The 17,092-nt window shown below is 44.4% G+C and overlaps 1 protein-coding gene and 1 non-coding gene across 2 annotated transcripts in view; one reads left to right on the forward strand and one right to left on the reverse strand.

Annotated features, from left to right (window-relative positions):
* Positions 1-17,092, reverse strand: part of LOC106604040 (cell adhesion molecule 2) — a 654,407-nt gene that overhangs the window by 350,200 nt on the left and 287,115 nt on the right. The gene's annotated exons all lie outside the window — the stretch shown is intronic.
* trnaa-ugc (transfer RNA alanine (anticodon UGC)) lies at positions 6,206-6,281 on the forward strand. The gene has a single exon. It is a non-coding gene; the product is annotated as a tRNA-Ala (tRNA).

The following is a 17,092-nucleotide window of genomic DNA, read 5'->3' on the forward strand; positions in this document are numbered from 1 at the left end:
ACTAGACTAGGTACTCAGAGCGATGAATCACAGACATGTTGATAGACTAGGTACTCAGAGCGATGAATCACAGACATGCTGATAGACTAGGTACTCAGAGCGATGAATCACAGACATGCTGATAGACTAGGTACTCAGAGCGATGAATCACAGACATGCTGATAGACTAGGTACTCTGAGTGATGAATCACAGACATGCCACTAGACTAGGTACTCAGAGCGATGAATCACAGACATGCCACTAGCCAGGTACTCAGAGCGATGAATCACAGACATGCTGATAGACTAGGTACTCAGAGCGATGAATCACAGACATGCCACTAGACTAGGTACTCAGAGCGATGAATCACAGACATGCCACTAGACCAGGTACTCAGAGCGATGAATCACAGACATGCCACTAGACTAGGTACTCAGAGCGATGAATCACAGACATGCTGATAGACTAGGTACTCAGAGCGATGGATCACAGACATGCCACTAGACTAGGTACTCAGAGCGATGAATCACAGACATGCCACTAGACTAGGTACTCAGAGCGATGAATCACAGACATGCCACTAGACTAGGTACTCAGAGCGATGAATCACAGACATGCTGATAGACTAGGTACTCAGAGCGATGAATCACAGACATGCTGATAGACTAGGTACTCAGAGCGATGAATCACAGACATGCTGATAGACTAGGTACTCAGAGCGATGAATCACAGACATGCCACTAGACTAGGTACTCAGAGCGATGAATCACAGACATGCTGATAGAACACAATGCGCCCAAACACAACGAGTCAGACTACCGAAATCATACAACACTCGCAATAGCACAAGCTAAAGAAAAGGGCTTATTTCCAGAGTGTGATTCGAAAATTGTGATCAGTATAGCCGACTCGATGGCAAAACAAAAAAAGAAATCAGGAACTCAAGAACTCGGATACCTGTGTCAACACCTGCTACCAACTAGCTAGGTTGTAATTGAGCTAACGAACGTTTCCAGCTCTGTAGAAGCTGTGTTTATTACGCTCTTGTCCGGGGACGACATTGGCAATCCGGAGTTCCAACGCGGGGGACTACAGGAATGAGGTGGCTATGCTTAGCAAACAAATCTAAATTCTGCTCAAACTTATGGGGGGGGGTACTTTTTTCGTTTTCAACTCCTATGGCTGGATGCCGGTCGGGCCTAATGGGTGTTTCCCCACCTTGTCATCTGTCCCGATCTGAATGGTCTGTGCTACCTGGATCTTGTCTGTCAAGGAAGTCATCTCCATCTGTTCTCATCCTCCATCCTGTAGTGAAGTTGCCTGAGAACAGCAAGTAGACTGTTCCAATCAGCGCTGGTCCCATGTCACAAGTCATGAAAACCGCAGTCACTCCCGTGCCGCTAAGCAGACGGGAGTGAAATGCGAGAGGTTCAGAGCAGATTGACATAAGGAATAGTTTCTCTGCACTGGTTCCTGATCTACCTGCGCCTTCATCGCTGGGACGGCCAGTGTCTGCGACGGCGGTGCTGAATCCGGCAGCGGCTTCATCGTGGAGTTCGGCTCCTTTCCCTCTCTCTGGATCTGACGGGGCGCTGCCTGCTGTGGGAGGTCTGGACCTATCTCCGGGAGCCACGAGGTGTCACATCCTGACCAGTTTAGGTATTATTTGTATTGTAGTTTGGTCAGGGCGTAGCAGAGGGTATTTGTTTTGGTTGGTTCGAGGTGGTTGGTTGTGTTTAGGGTGTGTGATTTGTTAGTTCTGGGTGTTGGGTATGTTCTAGGTTGTATTTTCTACGTTCTGTCTAGTTTAGTTTTCTATGTTTAGGTTTGGGTGTGGACTCTCAATTGGAGGCAGGTGTTTCTATTTTCCTCTGATTGAGAGTCCTATATATAGGTATGTGTTTGGGGTTGTTAATTGTGGGTAGTTGTATTTCGCACTGCTGTTATTGTTGTAGCCTGTGAAACTGTCGGTCTGTCGTCCTTTGTTTTCTTGTTTTCCGTGTTCATGTTTATTTAATAAATTATAATGATGAGCACGCAACCCCGCTGCGCCTTGGTCCTCTCTCTCCTACGACAGCCGTTACACGAGGATATGCTATCCTGCTTCTCGTGGACCCGTGAAAAGCTCAACGAATTGTGTGAGGGGTGGGAATGGGCGGAATTCTCAATTCCATTCTACCGGCCGTTGTACTGGGTAGTTCAACGGTGAGAAACGTCTCAGTCCCTGGACCAAAAAACGTTGTGCTATGCAGGAGTATTTCGTCTATCATAGTTCATGTGGGATTCAATGACATTATGAAGGGCAGTTCAGAACAGCCGAAGATGGGTTTTTAAAGAACTGGCCGGGTCTCTACTTGACACCAACAAACACCCCATGATATCTGGCCCTCTGCCCTCCCTAAATCGGGACATTGAAAAGTTCGGCCGACTTTTATCCCTCCATAACTGGCTACGAGACTATTGTAGCTCTGTGGGTGTAACATGTATTGACCATTTTGATACCTTCTGGAAACAAAGGAGGATGGCATCCACTCAAATCATTTGTGTTCCTGGATCCGTTCACAGCACTATAAGGCTGCGTTGAGACAATGACTTATCAATGATCCAAGCCCTGCTCAGCTAATCCCTACCGTTGTGTCGCTGAGTTGTCATAATGCTTCAGCACATGTACATTACACCAGGGGCGCTGGAAGACACCATGTAAGTAATCTAATTTATGTCCCTCTAACTGCCCTGAATACCTCTGTTGATCCTACAGTATTTGTATGCAGTAATCATGATCCTATGACCCAGTTATACTGTTAGCACTGAGGTGCTGTGCCCTAGTAGGAAGTCCACTGTGTGCAGCTCACCCTGCACTAACATAAATAACATGAGAATATCTACTTCTGCTAAGCTTCCCAGTAAAGCAAGAAAAACAATCAGGTATCACAGAAAAGTGTTAAAAATATCCCACGTTAACATATGAAGCTTAAGAAACAAGGTTCATGAAATCAATAATTTGCTAGTAACAGATGGCATTCATATTCTGACTATCTCTGAAACTCACTTAGATAATACATTTGATGATACAGTGGTAGCAAGACATGGTTATAACATTTACAGAAAATACAGAAATGCCAAAGGTGGAGGTGTTGCTGTTTATATTCAGAACAACATTCCTGTAACGTTTAGAGAGGATCTCATGTTAAATACTGTTGAAGTAATATGGCTACAGGTTCATCTGCCTCACCTAAAGCCCATTCTGGTGGGAAGCTGCTATAGACCACCAAGGTCATACAATATGTTTTGTATTGACTCCTATGTTGTTGATGTAAATAATATTTGTTTGTCCGTGGTGTGTAATGAAGAGCAACCAGACTCCTCTTTTCATTCTGTTGTTCTCTCTCCTCTTCTCTGTCTGTTATAATCTCTCCTCTTCTCTGTCTGTTATAATCTCTCCTCTTCTCTGTCTGTTATAATCTCTCCTCTTCTCTGCCTGTTATAATCTCTCCTCTTCTCTGTCTGTTATAATCTCTCCTCTTCTCTGTCTGGTTATAATCTCTCCTCTTCTCTGTCTGTTATAATCTCTCCTCTTCTCTGTCTGTGTTAATCTCTCCTCTTCTCTGTCTGTTATAATCTCTCTTCTCTGTCTGTTATAATCTCTCCTCTTCTCTGTCTGTTATAATCTATCCTCTTCTCTGTCTGTTATAATCTCTCCTCTTCTCTGCCTGTTATAATCTCTCCTCTTCTCTGTCTGTTATAATCTATCCTCTTCTCTGCCTGTTATAATCTCTCCTCTTCTCTGTCTGTTATAATCTCTCCTCTTCTCTGTCTGTTATAATCTATCCTCTTCTCTGCCTGTTATAATCTCTCCTCTTCTCTGTCTGTTATAATCTATCCTCTTCTCTGTCTGTTATAATCTCTCCTCTTCTCTGCCTGTTATAATCTCTCCTCTTCTCTGTCTGTTATAATCTCTCCTCTTCTCTGTCTGTTATAATTACATTTTTACATTTACATTACATTTAAGTCATTTAGCAGACGCTCTTATCCAGAGCGATTTACAAATTGGTGGATTCACCTTATGATATCCAGTGGAACAACCACTTTACAATAGTGCATCTAAATCTTTAGGGGGGGGGGGGGGGTTAGAAGGATTACTTTATCCTAATCTCTCCTCTTCTCTGCCTGTTATAATCTCTCCTCTTCTCTGTCTGGTTATAATCTCTCCTCTTCTCTGTCTGTTATAATCTCTCCTCTTCTCTGTCTGTGTTAATCTCTCCTCTTCTCTGTCTGTTATAATCTCTCCTCTCTGTCTGTTATAATCTCTCCTCTTCTCTGTCTGTTATAATCTCTCCTCTCTGTCTGTTATAATCTCTCCACTTCTCTGTCTGTTATAATCTCTCCTCTTCTCTGTCTGTTATAATCTCTCCTCTTCTCTGTTATAATCTCTCCTCTTCTCTGTTATAATCTCTCCTCTTCTCTGTTATAATCTCTCCTCTTCTCTGTTATAATCTCTCTTCTCTGTCTGTTTTAATCTCTCCTCTCCTGCTGCTGATGGAAGGAGCTCTGTCCTCTGGACCTCACATCGATCCATGTCAATACAACAGACTGTCATTCCTCCCTTCCGTATGGGTGTGTGTGTGTGTGTGTGTGTGTGTGCGTGTGTGCGCGGGTGTGTCTGTGTGCGTGTGTGCGTGTGTGCGCGTGTGCGCGTGTGTGCGTGTGTGCGCGTGTGCGCGTGTGCACGCGTGTGTGTGTGTCTGTGTGTGCGTGTGTGCGCGTGTGCGCGTGTGTGCGTGTGTGCGCGTGTGTCGGTGTCGGCGTGTGCGCATGTGCGCGCGTGTGTGTGTGTGTGCGTGTGCGTGTGTGTAGCTATCCCTTCAAGTCTTGAATTTCTATTTCAAATCAATTTCTGAAAACAACTGAAAAGCTCTTAGCTCACATGATGAGTCAGCAGATCTTTTATGGATCAATACTATATTTCAGATGGAAAGTAGATGCCCGTAGACTGTAATAAACTAAACACAAAAACTTTTACCAAAAAAACATTAACAAAAAATAAATAAAAAGGAGGTGTTTATCGTAATTACATTATTCAATCAAATGTTCTCGCTAGGCGTTGTTAAAGGAACCATGGTACCCAGGTGGAACTAACGCTGTTGCCCAAGATGGTAGACTCCTCCTGGGGAACGCCGGCACTGTAACCCCCTGAAGAGCTCTCCCTTATTATCACCATTATCACCTTGTTCTTCTCCTTCTGCTTTCATCTCCCTCGATATCTCTCTCTCTCTCTCTCTCTCTCTCTCTCTCTCCCTTTCTCTGTATATTTATCTCTCTCTCTCTCCACATATCTGTACCTTCTTGTTCTCGTACTCCCTCTCTCTTTGTCCATCTCTCTCTTACCCTCTACCTACCTCTCTCACTCTCTCTCTCTCTTTCCCCACCTCTCTTACTCTCTCTCTCACCCTTCCCCTCCCTTTCTCCCTCTCTCACCCTTTCCCTCCCTCTCTCCCTCTCTCACCTCCTTACCTCTCTCCCTCTCTCATCGTCTCCTTACCTCTCTCCCTCTCTCACCTTCTCCCTACCTCTCTCCCTCTCTCACCCTTTCCCTCCCTCTCTCACCTCCTTACCTCTCTCCCTCTCTCATCGTCTCCTTACCTCTCTCCCTCTCTCACCTTCTCCCTACCTCTCTCCCTCTCTCACCCTTTCCCTCCCTCTCTCACCTCCTTACCTCTCTCCCTCTCTCATCGTCTCCTTACCTCTCTCCCTCTCTCACCTTCTCCCTACCTCTCTCCCTCTCTCACCCTTTCCCTCCCTCTCTCACCTCCTTACCTCTCTCCCTCTCTCATCGTCTCCTTGCCTCTCTCCCTCTCTCACCTTCTCCCTACCTCTCTCCCTCTCTCACCCTTTCCCTCCCTCTCTCACCTCCTTACCTCTCTCCCTCTCTCATCGTCTCCTTACCTCTCTCCCTCTCTCACCTTCTCCCTACCTCTCTCCCTCTCTCACCCTTTCCCTCCCTCTCTCACCTCCTTACCTCTCTCCCTCTCTCATCGTCTCCTTACCTCTCTCCCTGTTGTCTCCTCCCACTACATCAGTGTTGTCTCCTCCCACTACATCACATCGTGCTCATGTTTCTTCCCATAATATGATGCCACATTAGTACACCATGCTGGGTTAAAAACAACCCCGTTTGGGTAAATATTGGACAGAACACAGGTTGGGTTAGTTTTGACCCAGCCAGTTGGTCCCGTGTGGCTCAGTTGGTAGAGCGTGGTGTTTGCAACGCCAGGGTTGTGGGTTCGATTCCCACGGGGGACCAGTACGGAAAAAACTGAAATAAAATGTATTAAATGTATGCATTCACTACTGTAAGTTGCTCTGGATAAGAGCGTCTGATAAATGACTAAAATGTGAATTAATTGGGTTATTCGGTTATTGATGCTGGGTTATTGAACTATGACCCAACAGGACAGATCAGAATACAGGAGGCGTGGCTCAGTAATGGCTTCCTTCTTGGTGAATCTGTGAGAGGACATATTATTCCTGCTCATCAACTCTGTTGTACTGTCATCACATGTTAAAGTTGAGCGGTGACATGTAGCTTTAACGAGGCTTACATTAGAGTATGATTTCCTCAAAGTGCCTATGTAGGGAGAGTTACCACTTTGATAGAATATTTAAATAATAACGTTATTCATTTTTATTTAAAACTATGTAAATGTGCAAAATTATTGAAGTTGCAGTGAACTTAACATGAACAGGAAATACCTTTACAGTCATGGGTGGCCAAAAATAACTACACTACCGGTCAAAAGTTATAGATCACCTACTCATTCCAGGGTTTTTCTTTATTTTTTACTATTTTCTACATTGTAGAATAATAGTGAAGACATCAAAATTATGAAATAACACATATGGAATCATGTAGTAACCAACAAAGTGTTAAACAAATCAAAATATATTTGAGATTCTTCAAAGTAGCCACCCTTTTGCCTTGATGACAGCTTTGCACACTCTTGGCATTCTCTCAACCAGCTTCATTAGGTTAGTCACCTGGAATGCATTTCAATTAACAAGTGTGCTTTGTTAAAAGTTAATTTGGGGAATTTAATTCCTTCTTAATTTTGTTTGAGCCAATCAATTGTGTTGTGAAAAGGTCGGGGTGGTATACAGAATATAGCCCTATTTGGTAAAATACCAAGTCCATATTAAGGCAAGAACAGCTCAAATAAGCAAAGAGAAACGACCATCATTCCATCATTACTTTAAGACATGAAGGTCAGTCAATCTGGAAAATGTCAAGAACTTTGAAAGTTTCTTCAAGAACAGTCGCAAAAAAACATCAAGAGCTATGATGAACACACACACACACACACACACACACACACACACACACACACACACACACACACACACACACAAACACCACACACACACACACACACACACACACACACACACACACACACACACACAAACACCACACTTTGTATTATGGTAACTATATCAGTCCTGAAGTAACTGGTAATATCCATTAGGGTAGCTGTTAAAATATACACATAGGTTACTGCAGTTTGATTTTAACCCTGTTTAACCCTGTTTCCTATTCCCTTCTTTCACCCTGCGCAGTAAAGGAGTTGGAGCGGGAACACAGGGCCCAGCCAAACACACAGGGAGCAGGGCCCAGACAAAACACACAGGGAGCAGGGCCCAGCCAAACACACAGGGAGCAGGGCCCAGCCAAACACACAGGGAGCAGGGCCCCAGCCAACACACACAGGGAGCAGGGCCCAGCCAAACACACAGGGAGCAGGGCCCAGACAAACACACAGGGAGCAGGGCCCAGCCAAACACACAGGGAGCAGGGCCCAGACAAACACACAGGGAGCAGGGCCCAGCCAAACACACAGGGAGCAGGGCCCAGCCAAACACACAGGGAGCAGGGCCCAGCCAAACACACAGGGAGCAGGGCCCAGCCCAAACACACAGGGAGCAGGGCCCAGACAAACACACAGGGAGCAGGGCCCAGCCAAACACACATGGAGCAGGGCCCAGACAAACACACAGGGAGCAGGGCCCAGCCAAACACACAGGGAGGCAGGGCCCAGACTAAACACACAGGGAGCAGGGCCCCAGCCAAACACACAGGGAGCAGGGCCCAGCCAAACACACAGGGAGCAGGGCCCAGCCAAACACACAGGGAGCAGGGCCCAGCCAAACACACAGGGAGCAGGGCCCAGACAAACACACATGGAGCAGGGCCCAGACAAACACACAGGGAGCAGGGCCCAGCCAAACACACAGGGAGCAGGGCCCAGACAAACACACAGGGAGCAGGGCCCAGCCAAACACACAGGGAGCAGGGCCCAGCCAAACACACAGGGAGCAGGGCCTAGCCAAACACACAGGGAGCAGGGCCCAGACAAACACACAGGGAGCAGGGCCCAGCCAAACACACAGGGAGCAGGGCCCAGCCAAACACACAGGGAGCAGGGCCCAGCCAAACACACAGGGAGCAGGGCCCAGCCAAACACACAGGGAGCAGGGCCCAGCCAAACACACAGGGAGCAGGGCCCAGACAAACACACAGGGAGCAGGGCCCAGCCAAACACACAGGGAGCAGGGCCCAGACAAACACACAGGGAGCAGGGCCCAGCCAAACACACAGGGAGCAGGGCCCAGCCAAACACACAGGGAGCAGGGCCCAGACAAACACACAGGGAGCAGGGCCCAGCCAAACACACAGGGAGCAAGGCCCAGCCAAACACACAGGGAGCAGGGCCCAGCCAACACACAGGGAGCAGGGCCCAGCCAACACACAGGGAGCAGGGCCCAGCCAAACACACAGGGAGCAGGGCCCAGCCAAACACACAGGGAGCAGGGCCCAGCCAAACACACAGGGAGCAGGGCCCAGCCAAACACACAGGGAGCAGGGCCCAGCCAAACACACAGGGAGCAGGGCCCAGTGTCTCCTTCCCACCTCTGCTATCTCCACCGAGCGTGCAGGTTTTTCTCTCTCCTCTCCAAAGACCTGATTTGTTTCACTGAGATGGGACGTGCTGAGACACACACACACACACACACACACACACACAGACACACACACACACACACACACACACACACACACACACACACACACACACACACACACACACACACACACACACACACACACACACACACACACACACACACCACACACACACACACAAACACAGACACAGACACTCAAACACACACACACACACAAAAAGTGAGAGAAAATCTTAATGTGTTTATATCTGGTAGTAACAGTGTAGTCAGACCTGGTTTATATCTGGTAGTAACAGTGTAGTCAGACCTGGTTTATATCTGGTAGTAACAGTGTAGTCAGATCAGGTTTATATCTGGTAGTAACAGTGTAGTCAGGCCTGGTTTATATCTGGTAGTAACAGTGTAGTCAGACCTGGTTTATATCTGGTAGTAACAGTGTAGTCAGACCTGGTTTATATCTGGTAGTAACAGTGTAGTCAGACCTGGTTTATATCTGGTAGTAACAGTGTAGTCAGGCCTGGTTTATATCTGGTAGTAACAGTGTAGTCAGACCTGGTGTATATCTGGTAGTAACAGTGTAGTCAGACCTGGTTTATATCTGGTAGTAACAGTGTAGTCAGACCTGGTTTATATCTGGTAGTAACAGTGTAGTCAGACCTGGTTTATATCTGGTAGTAACAGTGTAGTCAGGCCTGGTTTATATCTGGTAGTAACAGTGTAGTCAGACCTGGTTTATATCTGGTAGTAACAGTGTAGTCAGATCAGGTTTATATCTGGTAGTAACACTGTAGTCAGGCCTGGTTTATATCTGGTAGTAACAGTGTAGTCAGACCTGGTTTATATCTGGTAGTAACAGTGTAGTCAGACCTGGTTTATATCTGGTAGTAACAGTGTAGTCAGGCCTAGTTTATATCTGGTAGTAACAGTGTAGTCAGACCTGGTTTATATCTGGTAGTAACAGTGTAGTCAGATCAGGTTTATATCTGGTAGTAACAGTGTAGTCAGGCCTGGTTTATATCTGGTAGTAACAGTGTAGTCAGATCAGCGCCAAGCAACAAAACGGCAGTTGTTTTCTTATTAAATGTATGGAATTCTTTCCTCAAGGGCTGAGAGAGGTGGAAACAAAACAAGGAGAAGAGGAGGGAGGGAGGGAGGGAGGGAGGGAGGGAGGGAGGGAGGGAGGGAGGGGAAGAGAAGAGGAGAAGCGGAGGGAGGGAGGGAGGGAGGGAGGGAGGGAGGGAGGGAGGGAGGGAGGGGAAGAGAAGAGGAGAAGCGGAGGGAGGGAGGGAGGGAGGGAGGGAGGGAGGGAGGGAGGGAGGGAGGAGAAGAGGAAGGAGGGAGGAGAGAGATCTCATACTCTCTGGTGTATCTGTGTGGTCAGATAGGAAAAAAACGTCCTTTAGGAAGATAGTTTAGAGGTAAAGGAGGGGATTGAAGGAAGGCAGGGGAGGAGAGGTGGAGAGAGTAGGTTGGCAAATGAGAGGAAGTGAAAGATAATGCTGAATGAAGGAGGGAGGAGAAGAGGGAGGGAGGAGATGAAGGGAGAGGGAGGAGATGAAAGGAGAGGGAGGAGAGGAAGGAAGGGAGAGGAGATTGAGGGAGGGAGGAGAAGATGAAGGGAGGAGATGAAGGGAGAGGGAGAAGAGGAAGGAAGGGAGAGGGGATTGAGGGAGGGAGGGAGGGAGGGAGGAGAGGGAGAGGGGATTGAGGGAGCACTCTACAATAACAGTGACAGGTTGGCATTTTAGCTGTGTGGTTTTCTGGCAGATTAAGTGTGTGTGCAGAATAGTGCTATAGGATCATTCGCCCCCAGCACAGTCTCCATATTTCAGGATTACTGCCTTACACACACACGGAAATACGCACACGCAAACACACACACAAACAGGGAAATACGCACACTCAAACACACACACACACACACACACAGTGTTACTAGAAACTTACTGGCAGATACATGTGTTATCATTGTTTGAATTTATATTTTGTTCTCCTACAACGTTACTGCAACCTCACCACAACGTTACTGCAACCTAACCACAACGTTACTGCAACCTCACCACAACGTTACTGCAACTTAACCACAACGTTACTGCAACGTTACCGCAACCTAACCACAACGTTAATGGCTCACAAATCCAAGGCATTTCTTAACTCAAATATTTCTAATAAATTGAACTCAGTCAATGAAAAGTCATTATTACTTCTAAATGTTTGTGGTACTGACTCAAAACTAAACTCTACTTTTGTAGGTTATAATTTAAAAAAATCCCTTTTTTCCCAGCATGCTCTACTGCAGGTTGATTTTGGGGTATTGTTTTTAATATCTGTGTCTTTGCAAGTACATGCTACACAAAGATAAATAACATACACTATCTAAACTAATCCAATCATTTAGTTAGATGTTTTGCACCCGTTACTGAAATGGTTGTTCCAGTTTAAATGGCTTGAGTTGTCTCCTCACGGAAGACCTGAGCCCTAGGACCATGCCTCAGGACTACCTGGCATGATGACTCCTTGCTGTCCCCAGTCCACCTGGCCGTGCTGCTGCTCAAGTTTCAACTGTTCTGCCTGCGGCTATAGAACCCTGACCTGTTCACCGGACGTGCTACCTTGTCCCAGACCTGCTGTTTTTGACTCGCTCTACCGCACCTGCTGTCCTAACTCTGAATGCTCGGCTATGAAAAGCCAACTGACATTTACTCCTGAGGTGCTGAACTGTTGCACCCTCTTCAACTACTATGATTATTATTATTTGACCCTGCTGGTCATTTATGAACATCTTGGCCATGTTCTGTTATAATCTCCACCCGGCACAGCCAGAAGAGGACTGGCCACCCCTCATAGCCTGGTTCCTCTCTAGGTTTCTTCCTTGTTTCCAACAATTATTATTATTGTTATTATTATTATTATTATTATTATTGTTATTATTATTATTGTTATTATGTATCACATCCAGCTGTGATTGGGAGTCCCATAGGGCGGCGCACAATTGGACCAGCGTTTTCTCTCCCTCTAAAAACAGAAATAAATGTTTTGGCCTTTACAAATATTATTTTATTCAGATTACAATCACTTACTTTAGTTTTTTTTTTAAACAAAATAATCTCCAAAATATCGTTATATATAAACAAGTTGATGGCACCTACAGAAAGCTGAGTGGCTCAAAATAAATAAGTACCAACATTCTTTCTGATAGTCTTTAATAAATAAATACATTTTTTGGTTATCCTGACCTGGACACCATGTACAGTATTAGCAGGACAATATACCTTTACCAACACCTCTCTCTATATGTTGATACTTTGTGCAATTTATCAGCATGAATAACTTTGAGGATGGGGCCTCCTGAGTGGCGCAGCAGCCCAAGACAATGCATCACAGTGCAAACTGCGTTGCACAGATGCTTGTTCAATACCCGTGCCAGCCGATCCTCTAAATGTAATTATTGTTGGAGAGTCACGCCATTGAAAAAAAAATATATATACAGTATATACTGTAGGCCAACCGACATGAGTCTCACCAGTGTTGAGTAATGTGCTGTTAAAAGTGGTGTAAGTCTTATTTATTTGAAGAGCATATTGAAGTTAGAAGCAATAGGATTTGAAGCAATAACTATTTCACCAACTGATACAAGCATGGGGACTGGTCTTGATGAATCAATTAGATTTTTATTTTCACTGAATCTCCATTTGGGTATTTATAATTGGTTAGACTACAATTAGGGTGTGGAAATGTTATGCTCTTAGTACTGTAGCCTAGTCCCGACCGACACGTTGTACAGCGCCATATTTTCCGTTCCGTCCTAACGCAAACCCTGAGGTTTTCGTTTTTCTTGGAATAGAAACAACATCATATTTATCTAATTAATTAAGCTAAATTTCTTAAAATTAATCCCATATACTATGTTCTTACAAACAAGGTATTATAATCTCTAGTAATGCCAATATGGGAGACTATCAAATGCTTCTCAAAGACGCCCTCTGGTGGTCAAACTAGCAGTAACTTGCATTAATGTTAAAAATGGCTGACAATTAAATAACGTGCCATAGAATGCAGCAGCAGCAGCCCACAAGGTGTGCTGCAGTATGACACAACTTTTAAAGGAGGAGCCACTATATACAGGGTGTTACGGTACAGAGTCAATGTGGAGGCTATATACAGGGGGTACCGGTACAGAGTCAATGTGGAGGTTCTATTCAGGGGGTACCTGTATAGAGTCAATATGGAGACAATATACAGGGGGTACCGGTACAGAGTCAATGTGGAGGCTATATACAGGGGGTACCGGTACAGAGTCAATGTGGAGGCTATATACAGGGCGTACCGGTACAGAGTCAATGTGGAGGCTATATACAGGGGGTACCGGTACAGAGTCAATGTGGAGGCTATATACAGGGGGGTACCGCTACAGAGTCAATGTGGAGACTATATACAGGGGGTACCGGTGTCGAGGTTATTGAGGCAATATGTACATGTAGGTAAAGTTATTAAAGTGACTATGCATAGATAATAACAGAGAGTAGCAGCGGTGTAGAAGAGGGGGGGGGCAATGTCCTCAGATCCTTAGTCGAGGTAATTTGTACATGTAGGTAGGGGTAAAGTGATTATGCATAGATAATAAACAGGGAGTAGCAGGAGTAAAAAAAAAAAAAAGGGGGGGTCAATATAAATAGTCCGGGTAGCCATTTGATTAGATGTTCAGGAATCTTATGGCTTGGGGTAGGAGCTGTTAAGGAGGCTTTCGGACCTAGACTTGTTGCTCTGGTACTGCTTGCCGTGGGGTAACAGAGAGAACAGTCTAGGACTTGGGTGATAGGTGTCTTTGACTATTTTTGGGGTTTTCCTCTGACACCGCCTGGTATAGAGGTCCTGGATGGCAGGAAGCTTGGCCCCAGTGATGTGCTGGGCCGTTCGCACTACCCTCTGTAGCGCCTTACAAGCAGATGCCGAGCCGTTGCCATACAAGGCGGTGATGCAACCGGTCAGGATGCTCTCGATGGTGCAGCTGTAGAACTTTTTTGAAGATATGGGGACCCATGCCAAAAGGTGTTGTCATGCCCTTTTCACAATTGTCTTGGTGTGTTTGGACTATGATAGTTTGTTGGTGATGTGGACATCAAGGAACCTGAATGGGGGCGTGTTCGGCCCTCCTTTTTCTGTAGATCCATTATGATCTCAGGTTGCTGGTAAATAAAAAACCTAGAAAGTGTCATCTCGGATAAATAAATAAATAAATGTGAATACTTATTTATATCAAATCAACTATCTAGGTTGAACTATTACGCGATTAAACTAATCATGTATACATTAAATAACTAGGAAGTTGGGGCACCACGGAAAATGTTGGGATTTACAGAGTCATAATTTTCCGAATATAACTGTTCACATACTTTAATATCTGATCAATTAGTCTTCTATTAATTAATTATTATTACCTCATCAGTTCTCATTACTGAACTTCACAAACCCTTGGATATCTGCTCCAACCCTAGTTTCCATAATGATTAAGCAATTTACAAATTGGCTTAATTATTTATTTACTAACTAATTAAATAATTACACAGAAATACATAACAAAACAAACAGTAGATATTGGTTACTAACAATGATAGAAAAGTCCCTAGTGGGTTAAGCCCGGTATGACGGCTTGGTAGACAAAGGAAAGGGGTGGGGACTGAGAAAGAGTGGGAAAGACAAAATGGATTGACAACACACAGTGGATAATTGTACTCATGGAATGGCTTTGAACATGAAAGAAAATTGCAATGTACATATTTACGCAATCGTGTCATTGTTGTATATCTCCGTTGAAGACACTCGATCGTCTGGTAGAGTTCATCAGAGTCTCTGGTTCATTTTCCCAGAAGTCACAATGTATTTCATGGTTGTAAGTGGTTAGAATGGATACTTCAGAGTACCAGTGTTTAACTAGCCACTGTTTTACTACTCAGTGTTTTACTAGTCAGTGTTTAGCCTCTTGGGGCTATGTGGGACGCTAGCGTGCCACCCGTGGTGCACCCTATCAACAGCAGGTGCATTTAAAGAGCAGCAAATTTGAAACCAAATAAATGTCAAAATTCAAATTTTTCAAACATACAACTATCTTACACCCTTTGAAAGATAAACATCTCCTTAATCTAACCACGTTGTCCAATTTCAAAAAGGTTTTACGGCGAAAGCATAAAGTTAGATTATGTTAGGAGAGTACATTGACAATAGCTGTGTGTAATGTTTTGTCAATTCAAAGACAGGCGTCACCAAAACCATAAAACCAGCTAAAATGATGCACTAACCTTTGACAATCTCCATCAGATGACACTCCTAGGACATTATGTTAGACAACACATGCATTTTTAGTTCTATCAAGTTCATATTTATATCCAAAAACAGCGTTTTACTATGGCGTTGATGTTCAGGAAATCGTTTCCCTCCAATAACCGGCAGTCAAGTCAGCACAACAAATTAAATAATTAATATTAGAAAACATTGGTAAAATATTATATTGTCATTTAAAGAATTATAGATTTACATCTCTTGAACGCAATCGACTTGCCAGATTTAAAAATAACCTTACTGGGAAATCACACTTTGCAATAATCTGAGCACTGCGCCCAGAAAAATACGCTTTGCGATACAGACTAGGTGCCATGTTGGAGAGATCTAAAATCGAAAATACAATGTAAATAATCCATTACCTTTGATTCTCTTCATCAGATGTCACTTCCAGGAATCCCAGGTCCATAACGAATGTAGTTTTGTTCAAAAAAGCTCATAATTTATGTCCAAAAAGCTCCGTGTTGTTAGCACATGATCTAAGCCCGCCGGACTTCACTTCATGAACGAGGGGAAAAAATATATTTACGTTCGTTCAAACATGTCAAACGTTGTATAGCATAAATCATTAGTGCCTTTTTTAACCAGAACATGAATAATATTCAAGGTGGACGAATGCATTCTCTTTTAAAACGTATTGGAACGAGGGTACCCAACATGACCTCGCGCGCCAGAGTCCAATCGGCCATCACCGTTCCAAGGCTCTTGTTCGGTCAGATCTCACAGTAGAAGACTCAAAACACTTTGTAAAGGCTGGTGACATCTAGTGGAAGCAATAGGAAGTGCCAAAAGATTAATAAGCCCCTGTGTGTTTCAATGGCATAGGCTTAAAGGTAATTCAACACATCAGGTATCCACTTCCTGTCAGAATCTGTCTCAGGGTTTTGCCTGCCAAATGAGTTCTGTTATACTCACAGACAACATTCAAACAGTTTTAGAAACTTTAGGGTGTTTTCTATCCATATATAATAAGTATATGCATATTCTAGTTACTGGGTAGGATTAGTAACCAGATTAAATCGGGTACGTTTTTTTTATCCAACCGTGAAAATACTGCCCCCTAGCCCCAACAGGTTAATGAATAAACAGACATGAAACAAAGCTCAGACAGTGTCTGCACAGGGGGAACATAATGACATTAATGCTGACACAGGGATCAAAACTGAGAAATAGACAGATATAAAGGAGGCAGTCAATAAAGTGATGGAGTTCAATCTGGAGAGATCTCTCTGGAGAGAGAGCGGGAAGAGAGAGATAGAGAGAGAGCGACCAGCATACTGAGAAAATGTCAAATTGGCTTTTTACCAAATTACCGTACAACAGACAACGTATTCACCCTTATCGACAAGCATCCAAAACAAAAAGCAACGTTTTCTCATGCTTTGTTGATTTCAAAACAATAGTTTGACTCAATTTGGCACGAGGGTCTGCTATACAAATGATAAAATCCATGTACGTAAGTGTGCGGTTAACATTGGCAACAAAAACACACATTTCTTTCCAAAGTGCTGAGGGGTGAGACAGGGATGCAGCTTGAGCCCCACCCTCTTCAACATATATATATATATATATATATATATATATATATATATATATATATATATATATATATATATATATAAACGAGTTAGCGAGGGCACTAGAACAGTCTGCAGCACCTGGCTTCACCCTACTAGAATCTGAAGTCAAATGTCTACCTATATTGCTGATGATCTGGTGCTTCTGTCACCAACCAAGGAGGACCTACAGCAGCACCTA

Source organism: Salmo salar, chromosome 04 (genome assembly GCF_965601325.2).
Source record: "Salmo salar chromosome 04, fSalSal1, whole genome shotgun sequence".
Classification (NCBI taxonomy): Eukaryota; Metazoa; Chordata; class Actinopteri; order Salmoniformes; family Salmonidae; genus Salmo; species Salmo salar.